Source organism: Phacochoerus africanus, chromosome 2, assembly GCF_016906955.1.
Source record: "Phacochoerus africanus isolate WHEZ1 chromosome 2, ROS_Pafr_v1, whole genome shotgun sequence".
In the NCBI taxonomy this organism is placed as follows: Eukaryota; Metazoa; Chordata; class Mammalia; order Artiodactyla; family Suidae; genus Phacochoerus; species Phacochoerus africanus.
Genome location: NC_062545.1, coordinates 11,172,278 through 11,193,056, shown reverse-complemented (window position 1 = coordinate 11,193,056; position 20,779 = coordinate 11,172,278). Strand labels below are relative to the sequence as shown.

At 36.4% G+C, this 20,779-nt stretch overlaps 1 long non-coding RNA gene across 1 annotated transcript in view; it reads left to right on the top strand.

The window, feature by feature from the left end:
- Nucleotides 1-20,187, top strand: part of LOC125121530 (uncharacterized) — a 100,985-nt gene extending 80,798 nt beyond the window's left edge. Inside the window, exon 4 of the long non-coding RNA XR_007133487.1 lies at nucleotides 20,106-20,187. This is a non-coding gene — a long non-coding RNA (uncharacterized LOC125121530). The remainder of the gene's footprint in view (nucleotides 1-20,105) is intronic.
- The last annotated feature ends 592 nt before the right edge of the window (nucleotides 20,188-20,779 follow it).

Genomic DNA, 20,779 nt, shown 5'->3' with positions numbered 1-20,779 from the left:
TCTTTTCCATAGTGGCCTTACCAATATACGTTCCCACCAGCCAGCTACAAAGATTCCCTTTTCTTCACATCCTCCCCAACACTTGTTATCTCTTAAAAAATAATAGCCATCTGCACATATGCAAGGAGATACTTCATTATGAGTTTGATTTGCTTTTCCCCGTTTAACAGTGTTGAACATCTTTTCATGTATTTGTGGCCCTTTGCTTATCTTCTTTTGAGAAATGTCTATTCTTTAGCCATTTTTAATCGGGTTATTTGTTTTCTTGTTATTGAGTTGAGTTCCTTATATATTTTTTAATTTGACTCTATCAGATGTAAATATTTTCTCCTATTCCATTGATCGTCTGTTGATAGTTTCCTTTTCTGTGCAGAAACTTTCAGTTCGATGCAATACCATTTGTCTACTTTTGCCTTTGCCACCTGTGCTTTTGGGGTCATATCTAAAATATTACTCCCCAGACCAATATCAAGAAGCTAGGTTTTCTTCTAATGGTTTTATGGCTTCGGGTCTTCCATTAAGGTCATTAATTGACTGTGAGTTGATTTTTGTGTGTGAAGTGAGGTAGGGTCCAATTTTATTCTTCTGCATGTAAAGAATTCGTTTTCCAACATCATTTATTGAAATGATGATATTTTTCTTGTATGTTTTTGGCACCTTTGTTGAAGATCAATTGACTGTAAATGTGTGGATTTATTTATGAGATTTTTATTCTGTTTCATTGGTCTATATATCTGTTGTTATGACAGGACTATGCTGTGTTGATTATGATAGCTTTGTAGTATATTTTGAAATCAGAAAGTGTGATGACTCCACCTTTGTTCTTCTGTCTCAAGACCCTTCTTTTTCTAGTCAGGGTATCTTGTGGTTTTAATTTTAGAGTTGTTTGTGCTATTTCTGTGCAAATGCCATTGGATTTTGGGAAGGATTACAGTAAATGTGTAGATCTCTGAATCATATGAACATTTTAATGTTATTTAGTCCTTCTAGTCAATGAACATAGGATATATTTATATTTGTGTCTTCTCAATTACCTTCAACAATATTTTATAGTTTTTAGCAAACAGATATTTCATCTTTTTGGTTAAATTCATTCCTAATATTTTATTTTTTGATGCTCTTTGGAGTAAAATTATTTTCTTAATTTCTTTTTTTGATAGTTTATCATTAACGTGGAAATATGGTTATTTTTGTATGTTTATTTTGTATCCTAATCTCATTGTTCTTATTGTTTAAACCACATTTTATAAAACAGATTCAACTTGTCCTAATTTTATTTCTTTCCTAGAGATTCAAGAATGTTTCTGGAGTTCTGCATTGTGGCTCAGTGGTTAACGAAACTGACTAGTATCCATGAGGACATGGGTTCGATCTCTGGCGTTGCTCAGTGGGTTAAGGATCTAGCATTGCCATGAGCTGTGGTGTGGGTTGCAGATCCTGCTCAGATCCCAAGTTGCTATGGCTGTGGCAGTTACAGCTTTGATTCAACCCCTAGCTTGGGAACTTCCATATGCCTCTGATGTGGCCCTAAAAAACAAAAGACAAAAAAAAAAAAAAGGTTTCTGATAACCTTAAAGCTATATCCATTCCTCAGGGAGTGTTTCTATGAGGCAAATTGTCTTTTACCTAACTCTCCTCTGCCCCCAGGCTTTCATGCCCACTGTTGTATCCAGTCCTTACCAAAGGTATGAATTCAGTTTTTGAACTGTCTTTGAGTGATAATGCAACATCCTATTTTACTTTTAACTTTCTGTTGTGTTATATAGCATATGTAGTTTTCAGCTCACAGTTTTTTCAATTAATTAATTAGTTCATTATATTTCTTTGCTTTTTAGGGTTGCACACATGGCATATGGACATTCCCAGGCTAGGGGTCGAATCTGAGCTACAGCTGCTGGCCTATACCACAGCCACAGCAATGCCAAATCCAAGCCACATCTTCTACCTACACCACAGCTCTTGGCAAGGCTGGATCTCCCACCCACTGAGCGAAGCCAGGGATCAAACCCACATCCTCATGGATACTAGTCAGGTTCATTTCCACTGCACTGTAATGGGAACTCCTAATTTATTTTTTAAATTTAAATTAAAAAGTTATTATAGTAGATTTACAGCATTGTGCCAATTTCTGCTGTACAGCAAAGTGAACCAATCATATATTATTGTCCATCATGGTCTATCCCAAGAGACTGGATATAGTTCCCTGTGCTACACAGTAGGACCTTATTGTTTATCCATTCCAAATGTAATAGTTTGCATCTACTAACCTCAAACTTCCAGTCCATCCCATTCTCTACCCCCAACCCTTGGCAACCACAAGTCTGTTCTCTAACTCTATGAGTCTGTTTCTGTTTTGTAGATAGGTTCATTTGTGCAATATTTTAGATTCCACACATACGTGATATCATATGGTACTTCTTTCTTTTTCTGACGTACTTCACTTAGTATAAGAATCTCCAGTTCCATCCCTGTTGCTGCAATTCCTTCTTTTTTATGGCTGAGTAGTACTCCATTGTATACATGTACCACATCTTAATCCATTCATCTGTTGATGGACATTTAGGTTGCTTCCATCTCTTAGCTATTGTGAACAGTGTGCAGCACAGTTTTAATGCTTGTTCACTGCTGAGTTTCTCTTTCTATTTTCTGTTCATTAGTCTTTATTCTCCACTTACATTTTTCAGCATGATTAGGGCAAGATTAAGTTTTCTTTTTGTGTGTGTCCCCTTTGCTCAGCAGTGCAGTGAAAGACCCACAACCAATGATCAAAAAACATGTGCACCTCCATGGTTAGTTTCTCTACATTCAGAAATTTCAGCATTAAAATTGTCTTCTGTGGTGTCATCATGTCCAGCTCTTTAGTCCCCATTTCCAGCTTCTGCTTCCACATCCGTTGTTTTCCTACAACATTGTCTTTGTCAAGTCCCGCTTAGACTAATATTTCATGTTGACTGGTAAATTCCAGCCTTTAAAAATTTTTTTTTCAGGTTTTCTTTCACACTGGCACTCTTCCAGCTTCACTTTTAACTTAACTAGTTAACTAAATGTGGTCAGTGTGGGGCATTGGTGATCAAGTTTTAGCCCACTTCTTTTATAAACATGTAATAACGTTTTATTTATGACATTATAAATTGTAACTCTTATGAAAGATCTTATTTAGTTATCTATTTTTACTTTGAGGAGTGGCCTATTATATGGGTTCTCATTTTTACTGTCTGATGAATTCTTTGTGCTGCCCCACTATGGTGATTGGCTTATGTCAGACAAAATATTTTTAGGTACAGATGTAATTTTTTTGGCTTCTCCATGCATTGCTGGGGTGATTCACTGCTGGATAATTGTGCTACCTTGGCAGACTTTTGTTTTTATTTTACAGTGTGTCCTCCCTTTGCATTTGCTTCAGACGGCCTGCAACATATTCACAGGATGTGTGGAGCCCTGAATATTTGGCTACATTACTTCCTGCCTCACACATTGTCACCCAACATGACAGAATGACAGAGCTTCCCTGGGCTAGTAAAAGCAGAGAATCTATATTAGCATTAAGAAGTAGTAGTAGTATTTACTCAGCATCGTCATTTGAAGATTCATGTGGTCGGCATAGTAATCTCAAAAGGACAGTGACAGAATCTGTAATGTTTATTAACAGACAAAGATAAATGATAATTTAGTGGTTGGAATGCTGGGGTGGAACACAATCAATTTGGATTAGATGCACATTACCAAACTGAATACCTTTTATTTCTGCATAATGTTGGGTCATGAATCAGATTTTTATTTATAACACTAGACTATGGAAGCAATTGTAATTGAGTTCACTCTAAATTACTATTAATAGGAAAAGTACAACAGGTTTTCATATTTCACAGAGAACTAGGTTACTTAAAGGTAACTATCGAATCAGAGTTTTAAGAAATTTGGACAGTCGATGAATCTGTTTTCATCTGGGGGTAATATTTTACAACATCAGAGGGAGAATTGCCCTATGTCATACTGGAACTATGACAGTTCACTTTTTGTGTATGGATAAAGGAAGCTAGAACGGACTGTACACTGCCTAGCAAAAAGGAAAGCATATCAGAAAACACATGCTTGTAGAAGACAGTTGGTATTAACTAGGGCTAAGTTGGAAAGAGAAGGTTTTGAAATATTCAGTGATAATGATATCTGGCATAAGCCAGAAAGCAATAAAACTTTCCTCAGGCCTCCCAGGAGGGAAGTTGCTGGTGGGGACTTGAGGATTTGAGACATATTCATAAATGTGTTTAGCAGGTGAGTGTCATATCAGATGTGAACTGTCAGTTCAGAAAGAAGACCAGCCCATGGAGTTGGTGTGTCTGATCCCCAGTGGAACTGAGGGCCTTGAATTAAGTGTGTTTTCTGAAAAAATAAAAAATTTAAAGTTTTTAATTGAAAGTATGACACATTTTTCTTGACGCTTTCCACTTGCTATATTCTATCATACTGATATCTGAGACTGTATATTAATACTGAAATACTATTTAAAGCAAATGTACATGGAGCATCAAACAATTACCACCACTATCTCCCCTCCATTATAATTATTGAAAGCATTTGCACATGATGAATTTCAAACTGCAGCTCAAAGGGAATGAAATGACTTCAAGGATTATGTTTTTTAATGGAACATCCACAGAGACTGAAATTACATGTATCCATTAAAGAACACCACCCTTACACAAATAGATTTATAGCATTGCAAAGGCATCTTTCTATTGTTTACTAAAGGATTGTTTTTTTCTTTAAAATCCTTTTCACTAAAAAGAAATATGTGAACTATAAAATAGATTGGGGCATTATAAGGACATTTAAATTCATATTATAATTAATTTTTCTCATTATTTCTTGACTACTATTTTTATTTTAAAACATATCTATTTAATTCTTGTAGTATGAAATTTCAGTAAGGAAAAAGGTAGTTATAATAACAAATATTTCTCTTTTACATCTTCTATACTTACTGTCAATTTTATTTTATTAAATAATTTCCTGATTAGTTTATACTTTTTTTTCCTGTTTTCAAAATTCACTGTTTTAATGTTTTAGCAATTCTTTAGTGTCCAGGAAATTGTTCCTATTCACTCAGTTTTAATAAGTAAGATCTTTAACGTAACAGCTTCCCTATGTTGTTGCAATTTCTTAAGGATTTTGTTATGAAGGAACCAGCATTTGGATTAGCCTACTGGTTATTTCATTTCTTTCACTAATCTTGGCTCATGATTGACCCTTTCTGCTTTATTGCAATTCCCCACTCCTTTACTCAAAGAATTAATATTTTCTTTACCTGAACTTTCTCATGTTAAGTAATCTGCGATAACATTGATGCTCCTCGGATTCAATTATATTCTAGAAATATTCAGTGTCTGTTTCTTCCTATCTCTCAAACTTCATATATTATCATTTATTTGAGGCGTTCACCCTCTCCCATCCATTTTATATTTAATCATACGTCTCCATCATTAAGATCTTTTCAATTCTCTTTTACACATGTAATATCTTTTCTTTATAGGATCCTGTTCCTGAATGTCATGGGGAAAGATAGAACATAACATCCTTTGCCAAATATGAATAAAGAAGTGAACGGGGTGGTGGACACAGGGGAAAGAAAAGGATTTAGATTTTTGTTTTTTAATACCTGCAATCACCCATTTTAGACACAAAAGATTGTTCCCATATTAGAAATATTTTTGAAAGGCTCAGAAAGGTTGATAAAACATACAACTAATACTTGACAACCTAGAGCTATAAAGTGAAATTTTCCAAATTTTGGTGCCCATGGTCTCCTTCTAGAGTGCATCACCTTTTTCTGTGGACAAATAGATTCTCTATCTCCCAGTTGCCGGTTCTTAAAAGCACATCGTAGCTGAATTACACTTAGTTCCAAAGGTCATATAATAGGCTGAAGCTTGATTGCCTTTGAGGTAAGGTCAGATAACTTTCAAAGGACAAGCTGTGTCTGGCAGGATATCAGACCATTATCATGTTTTGTCCAGCTCTACATGTAACCCTGAAATCTGAGATAATTCCAACAGAATCCTCATGTTCTACTAGGAGCTAAAGTTGGAACACACTCCTGATAGAAGCCCCTCCATATGTCTGATTTTCAGGGATAATGGCACAAAAAGTCCTAGGAGCTCATAATCTAAGATTACTGGCAGGGAATTTAGGGTGTTTTTGATTTTAAGAAACTATCAAAAAATACTTGGGGTGCCCCTGAGTCTGGCTTAGCACAAATCACCATCAGAAATTCCATAATTATATTTTTATATATGAGTCAAAAGTCCCAAGATATTAATAAGCTTTGCTTCATTAAAAGAAAAATACCTGTATGGTAAGAAAAATAATGTCAAAAGACAAATGACAAGCTAGGAAAAACACTGCATTTCATATAAAATCTTAAATCTTTAATATACAAATAGCTCCCATAAAAATGGACATGAACACTTGGTTCATGAATGGCAAGAACATGAATAGATATTTTACAGCAAATAAATAAAAACAGATAGCCCTTACACCTATGGAAGGTGGTTCAACTTTAAGGATAAGAAAACAAAAAATAAGACTACATTGATTTTCTGGCTGGTGTGTTTCAAGAATTTCAAATATTAAAGAGTAATGTATGTGCTAACACAAGTTCGTTGGATTTGGCAGTTGGGTGCTCACTGCTGATTTCAGTTATAGCACTTTCTGAGCTATAAAAAAGCTAAGAAAAATGGATTGAAAAGCCAGACTATCAAAGGGTGGCTGAAAAATGATGATGTGGACAGAGTGTTGCAGCCTCTTCTTTGAGATATATGGCTGTGCAGAGAAGGTAAGCCATAGAGCACATTTAAAGAAGGTACAGAGACAAAGAAGTGATTTGCTTTAAAATTTTAAGATTAGCAAGATATGAACATGTTTTTAGATTATGATAGAAGAACTAGGAGAGGGAATTTCAGTGTTGGGTAATAGAGGTCAAGTAATTTGGATCAATGACTCTATAGGGATTAGAAAAGCTGGACCCAAACTAATCTGCCTAAAGAGCTAATGAAACAAGGAAAAATCATGAGGCCAAGATCTGATAGAAGATGGAAACCCAGAAAGGTGATTGAAGCTTTTCCACTAGGAATGTCCATTGATTCTGGGAGGCTGAGAGGCTGAGAAGCTAAGAAGAATTTTGCTAGACTTTAGGGCGACATAAAATAGAGTCCAAGTACCACTGAACTCCAGGGTGTCTGGTAACTCCTGAGGCTTAATTTAGGGAACTAGAATGACAGTATTCTAGGAGTAAGATATAGTCAGTTAAATTGATCTTTTCAGGGGTGAATCCCTCCTTAGATGAAGTTATCTCACATTGCTAATACTCTAAACTACCTTCCAGACATAAACTTACATTTTCTCTGGAGGAAGGCAACACCATCCTGGACCTTACATTATTTTTATTAGTTTTAAAATAAATGTCAAGTATTCAGTAAAAAATAAGTAGACAATTAAGGAGACAACATGAACAAAATCAAAGAGAAACAGGAAAAGGAAAGAGATTAAATGTAAAGAAGATAATGGAGTAATCAGAAATAAACTTTTGGACAATTATTCTCAATATTTCCAAGGAGATAATTAATAAGGAGAATTGGGATTGAAAATTATGCCAATGAATAGGAAATTAGACATATAAATTTCTAAGCTGAAGAACTCAACAATCACCATTAAGATCTCAGTGAATGAGTTTAACAGCGCTTTAGATACAGCTGAAGAGAAAATGAGTGAATTAGAAGATAGATATAAGAAAACATCCAAAATGAAACATGGAGAAACAAAAGAATCAGAAATACAGAGAAGAGATAAAAATATCTAAGATGTAAATAAGAAAGCATAATATAAATATCACTGAATTCCCAGAAATAAAAGAGAAAATGGGTTAGAACAATTATCTGAGAATTTCCAAAATTAGCATAAGTTGTTGAGCCATAGAGTCAAGAATTCTTATAAATTTTGAGTGGAATAAATACAAAAAAATTTACCATATATCCACAAATCAGAGTAGAATTAAACCCCAAAAAATTCTTAAAAACTGCCAGAGTGGGAAAAAAATCAAATTATCCTGAAAAAATCAATTACTCTACTGGCAGATGACTTCTCAACAGAATAAAACTAAAGCCAAAGACTATTTTCAATATCCTTGAAGAATAAAAGTTAAATAGAAACAATTTTGTTAAAAACAGAAGTATTAACCACCAGCATATTTATACTAATGTAATACCAAAAGATGTTTTTCAGGCAGAATGTAAATGATTACAGGTGGAAACTCAAGGATGAGGGAAGGAATGAAAAGGGTATATATGTGACTGAATAAAAAATCATAATTAATATACACAACTGCAGTGTATAAGGGAGGAAAATTAACACTTTGTCTGGAAAGCTAGTAAAAATACAAAGTAACATTAGATTTTTATATGTCAATGATATTTTTATCTCCAGTTTAACTCCCTAAATAATAACAAAAAAATATATAATGAGTAAACAAATAGAGAGAGGAGAGATTAATAAAGAGAAATCCCCCCAAAAAATATGAGGAAAAAAGTACACAACTGATGATACAAATATAAAGCAAATAGTAAGATGAATGATTTAAATAAAAATAATCATTACATTAAATATAAATGGAGATTAAATGTTCCAATTAAAATACAAAGATTGACGGACTAAATTAAAAAAACAAATGTGTGCTGTTTACAAAAGAGAAAATATACTAGGACACAGAAATAATGAAAGTTAAAAAGATAGAAAAAGATACTTCATGCAAACACTGATTTAGTTGTGCAGATTTTAAGGAATAGATCATTAGTAAAGATAAAGGGGGATAGTTAATAATAATAAAATATTTATTTCACCAAGAAATTATAAGAAGCCTAAATTCTGGATGTGCATACAATGCATGTATAAAGAAGCCACAACACATATAGAGCAAAAATTAACAGAATTAATTAAAGGAGAAACAAACCAATTCCCAATCACAGGGGGAGATTTTTAACATGCCTTTTTGAGTAAATAATAGAATAGGCATATAAAAAATATTATGCTGACAAATGCATTCTTTTCAAAATCCAGAGAGAGGCTGAAACTACATGAGAGCAGGAAGAAAGCTCTTCATATGACAGCCCATGACTCAGCCACATGGAACTTCTTGAGTCTTCTTAAATATGCCAGTTTTTCACATTTCCACATTTTTCACTTTTTGTTCTCTATTGCTGGAATGTTATATTCTTGTTTAGCTGGTGATTCTTACTTATTTTTAAATTTGAAGTCTCCATTTAAATTAAAACTTCCTTTCTCATTTCCCTCTTCTAGGCTCTTACGAAACCTGAATTACATTATGGCACAGGCTGCTTTGACATGTAGGATTTATTTAGATCTTGCCCACGCACTCTTTGAAGGAAGACACTGTGGCTCACAGGTAGATACACATAGTACAGTTCTTGGTATTTAGCAGAGGCTTTCTGAGTGTTTATTGAATTATTTGTTAGATCACAAGCCTCACCTTTTCTCCCTTTTTACCTCTATCTTGAAAGTCAATGTCTCCTTCAAAAAATATTCCATACAGGGGTTCTTGTTGTGACACAGTGGGTTAAGGATCCAACTGCAGCAGCTCGGGTTGCTGCAGAGGTGTAGGTTCTATCACTAGTCCAGTGCAGTGGGTTAAAGATCCAGCATTGATGTAGCTGTGGTTTAAGTCACATCTGTGGCTGGGAATCTAGCCCTGGCCTGGGAAGGAACTTCCATATCCCGCAGATGTGCCCCCCTCCCCGACAAAAAATCTGCACATAGCCTTGTTTAAATGTTTTAGACTGCTGAATGTGTACTAAGAGCTAAGTTTACAGAATTTTTAGAAGTATTTAGAAACCGGGAGGCACTGTGAGTCACTGGAGTGTGTAGGAAATCCCTGGCTGCATTATAAATTTCAAGGTCAAAGCCTGAAGACTAGTCAATATGGAAAATGAAGGGTGAATAATAAGGAAATTAGTGAACGGTACCATTCAAAAGTTTCAAGGGTTACTACTTAAGTAGACCTCCTGCTCATGGCAAAGAAACAATTAATTAGGATTGGTGATGCTTGAGGTCTGAAGGGTCTGAAAGGATGCTGTGAAATGTGCCATAGTTTGTCAGCTGCCATGTATGCAACTTGGTCCTTGCAATTTCGCCGCATGGAGAGAAGAGCATTCCTCTGTGGGGACCTCACTCAGGCCACTACTAGACTAGGCAGCGAATGAGCTATTTTGGTGGGGAAAGGATGATCGTTCTATTTCCTTTGGGAACAGTCAAGGGTAACAAATCAAATCAAATAGCACCTTCGTATTTTTAACAACGCTATCTCACTTGCGGTTATTAAGAGTTTCTGTAGTTTAAAAAAATGTTTTCTCTGTACTGTATCGCCTCACTCTATCCCCAGATTAGTACATTCTTAGACTAGTTGTTTGTGTTCAATAAACATTTGACTGAATAAATGAGTAAATGAATTTCTCATTCTGAAATACCATTAAAGATCTCAATTTTAAGCCATAAAAATGAAAAGATATTTGATAAAAGACAAAAACACACAAAAATTTTCCAAAACTGTTATAATCTCTTTAAGTGGAACAGGAACTTTTGTTCCCAATTTTATTTTTGAATTCTTCTCATTTTCTCTAGTCCAGATTTTGAACATAACAAGTTTCAGAGCCAAATCTTATTTACTCACCCCCAAAGGGGCTGGCTTTTTTTGTCCAATAATTTGTTATAGCTTTTCTTCTGTCAGACATCTCTGATTTTTACATAACCTCTCCTTTCTCCAGAAGTTTCCTCAACTCAACTATTCCTCAATAGCCTGACCCTTCTATATCAATCATAACCATAAATATCCATTAAAATTTTATTTTGGGGGCGTTCCCATCGTGGTGCAGTGGTTAACGAATCCAACTAGGAGCCCTGAGGTTGCAGGTTTGATCCCTGGCCTCGCTCAGTGGGTTGAGGATCCGGTGTTGCCACGAGCTGTGGTGTAGGTCGCAGACGCGGCTCGGATCCCACATTGTTGTGGCTGTGGCGTAGGCCGGCGGCTACAGCTCCCATTTGACCCCTAGCCTGGGCCCTCCATATGCCATGGGAGCAGCCCTAAAAAATGCAAAAAGACAAAAAAATCATTTTTTGTTATGAAGAGCTTGTCTTTCCTTCCTTGTCTGTTATTAAAGTTTTACATATCCAAAGGAAGATTGGTTAATTTTTCAAAACTACAAAAATAATTCAAGAAGTAGAAAAAAATAGACTTGGGTTTATTTTCCTAACACTTGTGACATTCGATCCCAATTACAGAATGAAAAGTTTTTTCACACTTTGTACTGTGCACACATAAAAGTATCATCTTTTAGTAAAATACATAGAGAATTCATTCTCTTGATTGGTGTGTAAACATTAGGCTACATTTCCTTTTGTGCTGCAGGACATATTCCAAGCTATTTGTCTTTTTAAGCTTTGCAAATGTAAGATGCATTAATGTAGGTTATCTTAGTCTATTACAAATTCACCTCACTGACTATTAACATATCTCAACACTAATTCAATGGCACTTCTACCTGTATTATTCATTTTTCTTTATCCCATAATCCAGGGCTCTCTCCTGAGATGCTATAAAACACAACTATTAGGTCCAAACTCAGGGATATCCGTCATTTGGGACATGGATTAGATCATGGAGTTATTTCAGCAGGCTAAACCAACTGCCACTCAATTGTGGTGTAAGTTTCCACCAGTGCATGTTCTAGCTACAATCCATGATTAAAAATTTCTGTATTCTTTTCCGATTGCCTCTAGCATCAACTTGAATTAACTTGCCAAGGTACTATGCGTTTTCAGTTAGTCAATATACTGGCAGCCTGGGTCTTCTGTATATTTTCATCTAAATGAGGCTTTACAAAACTCTATTTCCCCTAAGAGGGCTTATACTGAGCTGAAGACAAAAACTTCACGTTTTATCAACCTCAGGTCAAAACATCTGTCAAAATCAATCATCTTTCTTCTAACCTTTCTCCTTATTAAGGATTCCAGCAAACTATACATGAGGTGAACCCGCAGAACAAACATGTAGCCTAGAAAGTTTTAGAGTTTTAAAAACATCTGTGTAGGGCAAAAAACAATGGACTACAGATTTGAGTTATTGGGGTTTATCAGAGTATTTTTAAAATGTCAAAAAGTTGGAAAAACCTGGTAGTCCAGCAATAGAGGATGAGTTAAGTAGGTCACAACGCATCAATTCACTGGAATGTACGTGATCATTAAGACTGATGATAAAAGCCTATTTTTATTGACTTGAAAAGCAAATCAGAGAATATTTTGTTTGCTGTGTGCATATTAAACATTAAGGGAAATTATTAAAGGTGACTTTGTCTAGGCTAGGCAATTTCAAGTAACTTTATTTTTAATTCTGTTTTTCTGCATATCGTTTATTTTTAATTAAAAATAAGCACATAGACTTCTGCTTCCAGCCATGATGGAAATAGAGAAACAGGGGCCATCATTACCTTCCCACTTGAAATAGCTGAAAAACTAGACAAAAATATATGAAACAGTTGTTTCAGACATTGGACAAAAGGAGACTGAGGACAGTAATCCTTGAAAGGGGGAAAATAATGAAGTGAGTTTGACAAAGTCTCAGCGGGCTGCCTGGAGTGGGTTTCTAGAAGGAAGGCAGCACAGGGAAAGGGAGCCGGAACTGAGCCTATGCCCTTGAGTTGAGGAGACAGAGTTGGGATTTTGTGGAGTGTGATGTGGCTAGAACTAGCAGGGAGCAGCATCAGAGACAAGAGAGTAGCACAAAGAGCAAGCTCTAGAGACCAGCAGGAGATGCCTCTGGAGTCCTGAGCTCAGCACAAGTAAGCACATGTTGTGAGACAAGGACCCGAAGTCAGGAAGAGAATCACAGGAAAGGAGAAGAGTCACACCAAGGTGGAAATTGTTCTAGTTCTCAATAACTATAGGGGAAAAACCTCATAACATAGAGGTTTTGGTTTTAATACTCAGAAGGATATCGTCTCAGTCGTGGGGCCAAATTAATCCCAGATTAAAGACTGCTCTTGTCCTGCCTATCAAAACTTAAAAGCAAGATTCAGAAAGACCAATCTGTTTCTAGGTAACTACATGCCAAAACAAAGCTCAACAATATTTAAAAGAATTTGGTATCCATTCAGTATCCAGTAGAGTAAATCACAACGTCTAGCAACTCCTGAGATGACAAGGCTAGCAAAGAAGCAGAAATGATAACTTCAATAATGAGGATAAAACTCAATTATTAGAAAAGACACAGAAGTGTAAAATAGGATTAGTAGATAAAGATATTTTTTAAATTGTAAATGTATTTGATAAGGTTCACAAAAGTAGAGGAAAGCATAGGCATGTTAGGGAGAAATGTAAGGTTAAAAAAAATTGAACTTATGGAATAGAAAATAAAATTACATGAGAAATAACATTGGATGGGGTTAAGAGCTAACAACAGTGATAGAATGCAATCATTAAAAATAGTAGTTTTGAAGAAGGCAGAAGAAAAAGAGGGAACAAAGAACTGATAGAATAAATAGAAAGTATGTAGGATGGTGGATTAATACTCAATGTTCATATTCAAGGAATAAAATTTAAACAACTGAATTAAAAGGTAGAGATTATCAGATTTGATTTTAAGAAGCATGCCTGTTAAGATACCTATTTTAATTATAAAGAAATAAATAGATTAAAAGGAAATGGATAGAAATTGATATGCCATAGTGACATTAACCAAAAAGAGAACAGCCAAAGTAGCTCTATTACTATCAGGTAAAGTAAATTTCAGAACAAAGAATATTGCCAGAGGTAAAGAAGATCACTTAATGGTGACAAAGGGGTTGATTCATTAAGAGGTGACGTGTTTATGCACCTAGAAACAGCATCCAAATGCCGAAATCAAAACTGATAGGACTGAAAGGATAAATAGATGATTCTGCAATTATAGCCAAAGAGTTCAGCATCCTTTTTCTCAATAATTCATTGGCCAACTGGGCAGAAAAACCAAGGACATGGAAGACTGTAATAACAGAAACAAACAAATCGATGTAATTGATAATTACAGAACGTTTCCACCACCAATAGTAGAAAACACATAATTATCAAGTGGATACAGCATATTACCAAGATAGGCAATACTGACATTTTTGAAAGTATGTTTTCTGACCAAAATGGAATTAAATTAAAAGTTAGTAATGGGAAAATATTTGGAAATTCCTCCAAAATTTGGAAAATAAACAACACACCCCTAAATAACCCAGGAATCAAAGGAAATTAGAAAGTATTTAAATTAAATGAAATTGAAATGTTACCATAAAATTATGAGGGTTATTCAGTGCTTAAAGAATTTTATAACATTAAATACTTATGTTAGGAGTTCCCGTCGTGGCGCAGTGGTTAATGAATCCGACTAGGAACCATGAGGTTGCAAGTTTGATCCCCAGCCTAGCTCAGTGGGTTAGGGATCTGAAGTTGCTGTGAGCTGTGGTGTAGGTCACAGACATGGCTTGGATCCTGCGTTGCTGTGGCTCTGGCGTAGGATGGCGGCTACAGCTCCAATTAGACCCCTAGCCTGGGAACCTCCTTATGCCACAGGGCTGGCCCTAGAAAAGGCAAAAAGACCAAAAAAAAAAAAAACTTATGTTAAAAATGAAGAGCCATCTTAAATCAATGACCTCTATATTCCTTGTGAACATAGAACACATACTCTCTTAAGATTTTAATGAATAAATTGCAACAATATATAGCAGCATAATATATCATTACCAAGTAAAGTTATCATGACCAAGTTATTCCAGGAATGCAAGGTTGATTTAACATGTAATTCATCACAATAACTGTTTAAAACTACATAATTCACCACATCGAGTTGAAGAAAGTAAGTATATGATCATCACAATAGACATAGAAAAAGCATGTGATGAAATCCAACATTATTTTATTATTAAAAAAATTCAGCAAACAGGAATGGGAATTTCCTCAATATAATAAAGGGCTTCTAGGAAAAATCTATGGCTACATTGTGCTTAATGATGAAAGCCTAGGTGCTTTCAATATAAGACTGGGAATCAGTTAATGATTTGTGTTCTTAACATTTCTATTCAGCAGTACACTTCTGAGCCTAGCCAGTGTGATAAAGCAAGGGAAAAAAAAATGAAAAACATCCATATTGGAAAGTAAGAAGTAAAGCTTTTTTCCCAGATTTTGTGATTATTTATATAGAAAATCTTAAGATATCTACTAAAAGGCTCCTGGAACTAATAAGTAAACTTTAGCAAAGTTTCAGCTTATAGATTGAACACACAAATATCAACTGAATTGCCATATACTATCAACAAACAGACAAAATGAAATTAAAGAAATAATAGCATAAAAATAGAAAATAGGGATAAACTGACAAAATATTTGCAAGACCTATACATTCAAAATCTTAAAAATTCGTGGTGAGAAATGAAATGCCAGAATAAATAGAAAAATTAAGCATGCTTATTATTGGTCAGAAGGCTCAACAATCTTAGGATATCAAGTTTACTCAAATTGATCCATAGATTTAATACAATTTTCAAACAAGATCTAACCACGCTTTCTGCAGAAATTCACAAGCTTATTCTAAAATTTACATGTACATGCAAAGTCTATAATAGCCAAAACAATTTTAAAAAACAAGAGCAAAGTAAAGAACTAATGCTACTTGATTTTTAAGACAACATAAAGCCACCTGTAACATAGACTCTGTTGTTATATTGTTACTCAGCATTAAGATACTCATGTAGGAGTTCCCATTGTGGCGGCTCAGTGGTTAACAAATCCAATTAGGAACCATGAGGTTGTGGGTTCGATCCCTGGCCTTGCTCAGTGGGTTAAGGATCTGGCGTTACCATGAGCTGTGGTGTGGGTCATAGACGTGGCTCATCCCATGTTGCTGTAGCTCTGGTGTAGGCTGGTAGCAACAGCTCCGATTAGATCCCTAGCCTGGGAACCTCCATGTGCCACAGGTGTGGCCCTAGAAAAAACCAAAAAAAAAAAAGATATTCACATAGACCAGTGGAACAGAAAACAGTCCACATACAGACCCACACATACATGGACAATAGATGTTCAAAACAAGTGCCAAAACAATTTAAAGGGAAAGGAGTATCTTTTGAACAAATGGTGTTAGAACAATTAGATATCCATATGCAAATATAAACCCTCATCCTTAACTTACACCACATAGAGAAATTAACTCAAAACGGATCTTAGAGCTAAAGTTATACCTAAAACTATAAAACTTGTGTAAGGAAAAGTAGGAGAAAATTAATCAACTTGATTTTAGCAAAGATAGCTTAAATATGGCACAAATACAAATTATAAAAGGAAAGAAACAATACGGTATGCTTTATCAAAATTTAAAAGTTTTACTCTTTAAAGACATTGTTGAGAAAAGGAAAAAGAAAGTCAAAGATGGGGAGAAAATGTTTGGAAAAATATATTTAACAAAAACTTGCATCTTCAATATATAAATAACTTACAAAATCAATAAGAACACAACACCTTGAAAAATGAGTACAATTTTGAACATACACTTCACTAAAAGTGGTAATCAGATTGCAAGTGAATACACAGAAGAATATTTCATCTCCTTAGTCACTAAGGGGAATGCCAATTAAGATCACAGTGAAATACCACTACATTAAAACTAAAAATACCATAATAGGCAGAATTCTAAGATAACCCACAATGGCCCTTGCCCCAGTGTAACACTCTTGTTTAATCTTCTCCCCTTGAGTAGTGGAACCTGTGAATGTGGTGAAATATTACTGATGTCAAAAGGATGTAATTTGCAGATGTAATTAAGTTCCCAAATCAGTTGACCTCGTGATACAGAGATTATTTGGATGGGCCTGACCTAATCACATGAGCCATTTAAATCTGGATCTAGAGGTCACTATGGAGGCATCAGAAGGACGAAAAGCAGAAGAGAGATTCTATGCACTAGCCTTGGCTTTGAAGATGGAATTCAGCCACGTGTCAAGGAAAGCAGGCAGATGGTAAGAGTCCAGAGCAGCTTGTGGCTCACAGCCAGCAAGGAAATGGGACTTCACCCCTACAACATCAAGGAACTGAACTGTACCACCCTGGGTGAGCCTGGCACAGAAACCTAAGCTCCAGATGCTGCAGGCTGCATGACATCTTTATTTTAGCCTTGTAAGAATCTGAGAAGTGAATCCAGCCACACTGGCCTGGACTTCGGACCTACAGGACTGTGAACTAATACATGTAGTTGTTTTTTGTTGTTGTTGTTTGTTTTTGTCTTTTGAGGGCCGCACCCATGGCGTATGGAGGTTCCCAGACTAGGAGTCGAATCAGAGCTGTTGCGGCCAGCCTATGCCAGAGCCACAGCAACGCGGGATCTGAGCCGTGTCTACAGCCTATACCACAGCTCATGGCAATGCCGGATCCTTAACCCACTGAGCAAGGCCAGGGATTGAACCCGAAACCTCATGGTTCCTAGTCGGATTTGTTTCCACTGCACCACGAGGGCAACTCCTACTTGTGTGTTTTTTTAAGCCACTGAGTTTGTGGAAATTTGTTACACCACAAAGAAAAGATGCGGAAAATTGGAACTCTCATATCCTGCTGGTAGGAAAACAGAATGGCACAACTTTTGGCAATTTCTTAAAAAGCTAAACATCCCCCTACTTGCAAGACACAGCTAATCCACCCCTCATATTTGCTCAAGTGATATGAAAACACATGTCCCATAAGGACTTGTACACAGATGTTCACAGTAGATTTATTTACAATGGCCCCAAAGTGGAAACAACTGAAATGTCTATCAACACGGTAATGCGTGAACAAATTGTAGTATGGAATACTTACTACTCAGGAATAAAATTGAAAAATGCAACAACATGGGTGAATCTCAAAAAATTTTCTGAGTAAAAGATGCTAGACAAAAAAGATAGCATACCATATATGCATATACTCTGATTCCACTTACATAAAATCCTAGATGATGAAAAATAATCTTTAAGGGAAGAAGGTGGATAAATCGCTGACCATAGGCAGGTGAAGAAGATGGAAAGGATTACACAGGAGGAAGGAAAAAATTTAGGAATAAAGGATATGTCATTCCCTTGATTGTGGTGACTCTTCTATGGAGTGTATCTGTGCTAAAGCTCACAAATTGTACACTTTTAAATATTATGGTTTATTGTACGATGATCATACTTCAAAAAAGCTGTAAAAAAAAGGAGTTCCCGTCGTGGCGCAGTGGTTAACGAATCCGACTAGGAACCATGGGGTTGCGGGTTCGGTCCCTGCCCTTGCTTAGTGGGTTAACGATCCGGCGTTGCCGTGAGCTGTGGTGTAGGTTGCAGACACGGCTCGGATCCCGCGTTGCTGTGGCTCTGGCGTGGGCCGGTGGCTACAGCTCCAATTCAACCCCTAGCCTGGGAACCTCCATATGCCACGGGAGCGGCCCAAAGAAATAGCAAAAAGACAAAAAAAAAAAAAAAAAGCTGTAAAAAAAAAAGGAGACAGATATTATGGTTTCCTGTTCCATTTCCAGCTGGTTCTAACTAGTTATGTGAGCTTAGGCAAGTGACATTATACACCTAGTCTTAGTATGCTTTTCTGTGCAATGGATTGGTAGGATGACATGATATTTAAGGATTTTTCCTATGACTCGGTGATCATATCAGCTCTCTTTTACTGTATATTTATTAATTACCAAGCACGGTACTTCATTTACACTTGAAGTACGATGATCATACTTCAAAAAAGCTGTAAAAAAAGGAGTTCCCGTCGTGGCGCAGTGGTTAACGAATCCGACTAGGAACCATGGGGTTGCGGGTTCGGTCCCTGCCCTTGCTCAGTGGCTTAACGATCCAGATGTGACTTAGAGAAATTCGTGCCTTTTCTCAGATCGCCGTGTGAGTAAAAGAAGGATCCACAGGGTCAACAGTCCCGCCCGACTCCACAGGCTGGACTTTCAGTCCACCTTCTTTACACCTGTCAATGCAGTTGTTTGACTCGTGTTCACTTTCTAGTACCCTTCCTAGCGGTTTAGCCTTCATCTGTTCAATTACCTCTCATTTGACCTATCCAGTCCCCTCTGATTTCCTACCTTTCCCTGTGGTTTCACATCCAGTGCAGATAATTTGTCATGTGATTTGTGGAATTTGGCTGCGCAGCTCTTATTAATGTTAATGTGAGTCGCAGAGCAGAACTGTATCCATTGTGCTGAGGATTTATTCCAGATACAATTTCATCACTAACATAACAGCTCGCAAATGACAAGGGTTTAATATAATTCTAAAGCTTACTCTTTATTTTCTATCATTGCCTTTTCAGTCAAGAAGAAAAATGGAAGAAGAAACCCCGCCATTGTATACAGGAGAATGCATAATTTTTCTCCTTTGGAATTTAACTTCCCTTAAAAGAAGAGGTGATAGAAGTCCCCGGAGAGACCCCTCACAGGAGAGATCTGCCAGCAGCGTTCTCTGGCTTGCGTGGATTGTCTCAAGAGACCGCATATATGTCTTACAGATAATCAAACGAAAAAGACTATGCTAATTAATTAATTAATTACTTGAGCTCATGAAAGAGGAGAAAATAGGCTCATCAGAAAAGTTCACCACCGCAAATCAGCCCTGGACCCTCTTCCTGTTTTAAGTGGGCCGTATGGCTGCTGAATTTGTAAGAGCCTGGAGAGTGAGCTGATTAGCAATAATCTGTTTGGCTTTAGAGCACTGCTCATTCTTTATTCACATCGTGGCTTGCACCGGTTTTTTTTTTTCTTTTTTTTTTTTTTGATGGGTCCAAATAAGGATTTCAGGAGGTCTGTAGAAAAACTTATTGCCAAATTCTATAAAAACAACACAAGCTCTGGGACCAACCAGATCTGACAGTACCCTTTTCTTGCACCCACCCTCCACCATCCCCCTACCAACTCTGGTCTTTATTTAGTCTTGTATGATTCTCTTAGTTCTTCATTTCTTAGAAACTCAGAGGTTGTGGACCAGGCCTCATGTCTTTTACTTTGTTGCTTTTGTCCGCAGTTGCTCTTGGAATGAAGAGTCCCAGGCACCTGTTGGCAGAAGTCTCTGGTCTATTGCCCTGAGCTGTCTTGTGTCAGGTACCCAAGGCAAGTGATGGCGGAAAGCCTTTGCAATTAGGAAATACATTTATTTTGATTTTACTGCCTGTTGATGTTGGAAGACCTATTTTTTTTTAACTTTTAAAAATAGCTTTATCAAAGCATAGTTGGCATGCAATAAAGTATATACATTTAAAAGGTATAGTAAGTTTTCACATCTGTATGGATGGCGAAACTATCACCACAATCAAGAGAATAAACATCCCATCACCTACAAAACAAAACAGATTTGTGACTATTTTTTCCCTTTTATACCCCAAGCCACCGACTCAGCCTTGTCACCTGTGCAGTAGGATTCTTACCCTGGACAGCTGCCAGGCTAACTTAACCCACAAATGTGTTTTGTTTAACTATGCCGTCATATTCAAGTTTCTGAATCTGTCTTTAGTATGAAAAACTGGTAGATTCCATATAAAAATCCAGATTTCTGTTTGTTTTTTTTTTTAATTCAAAATCTGGCAAGTCTGGGCTGGCTAGTCAGCTGGCAGCCCTGTGGTTGTCAGGCTCTCTAAACAAAGCTTATATTCTCCCTCTCCTTCAGCACCCACAAGGCTTGCTTTACATGTTGATGTTGTT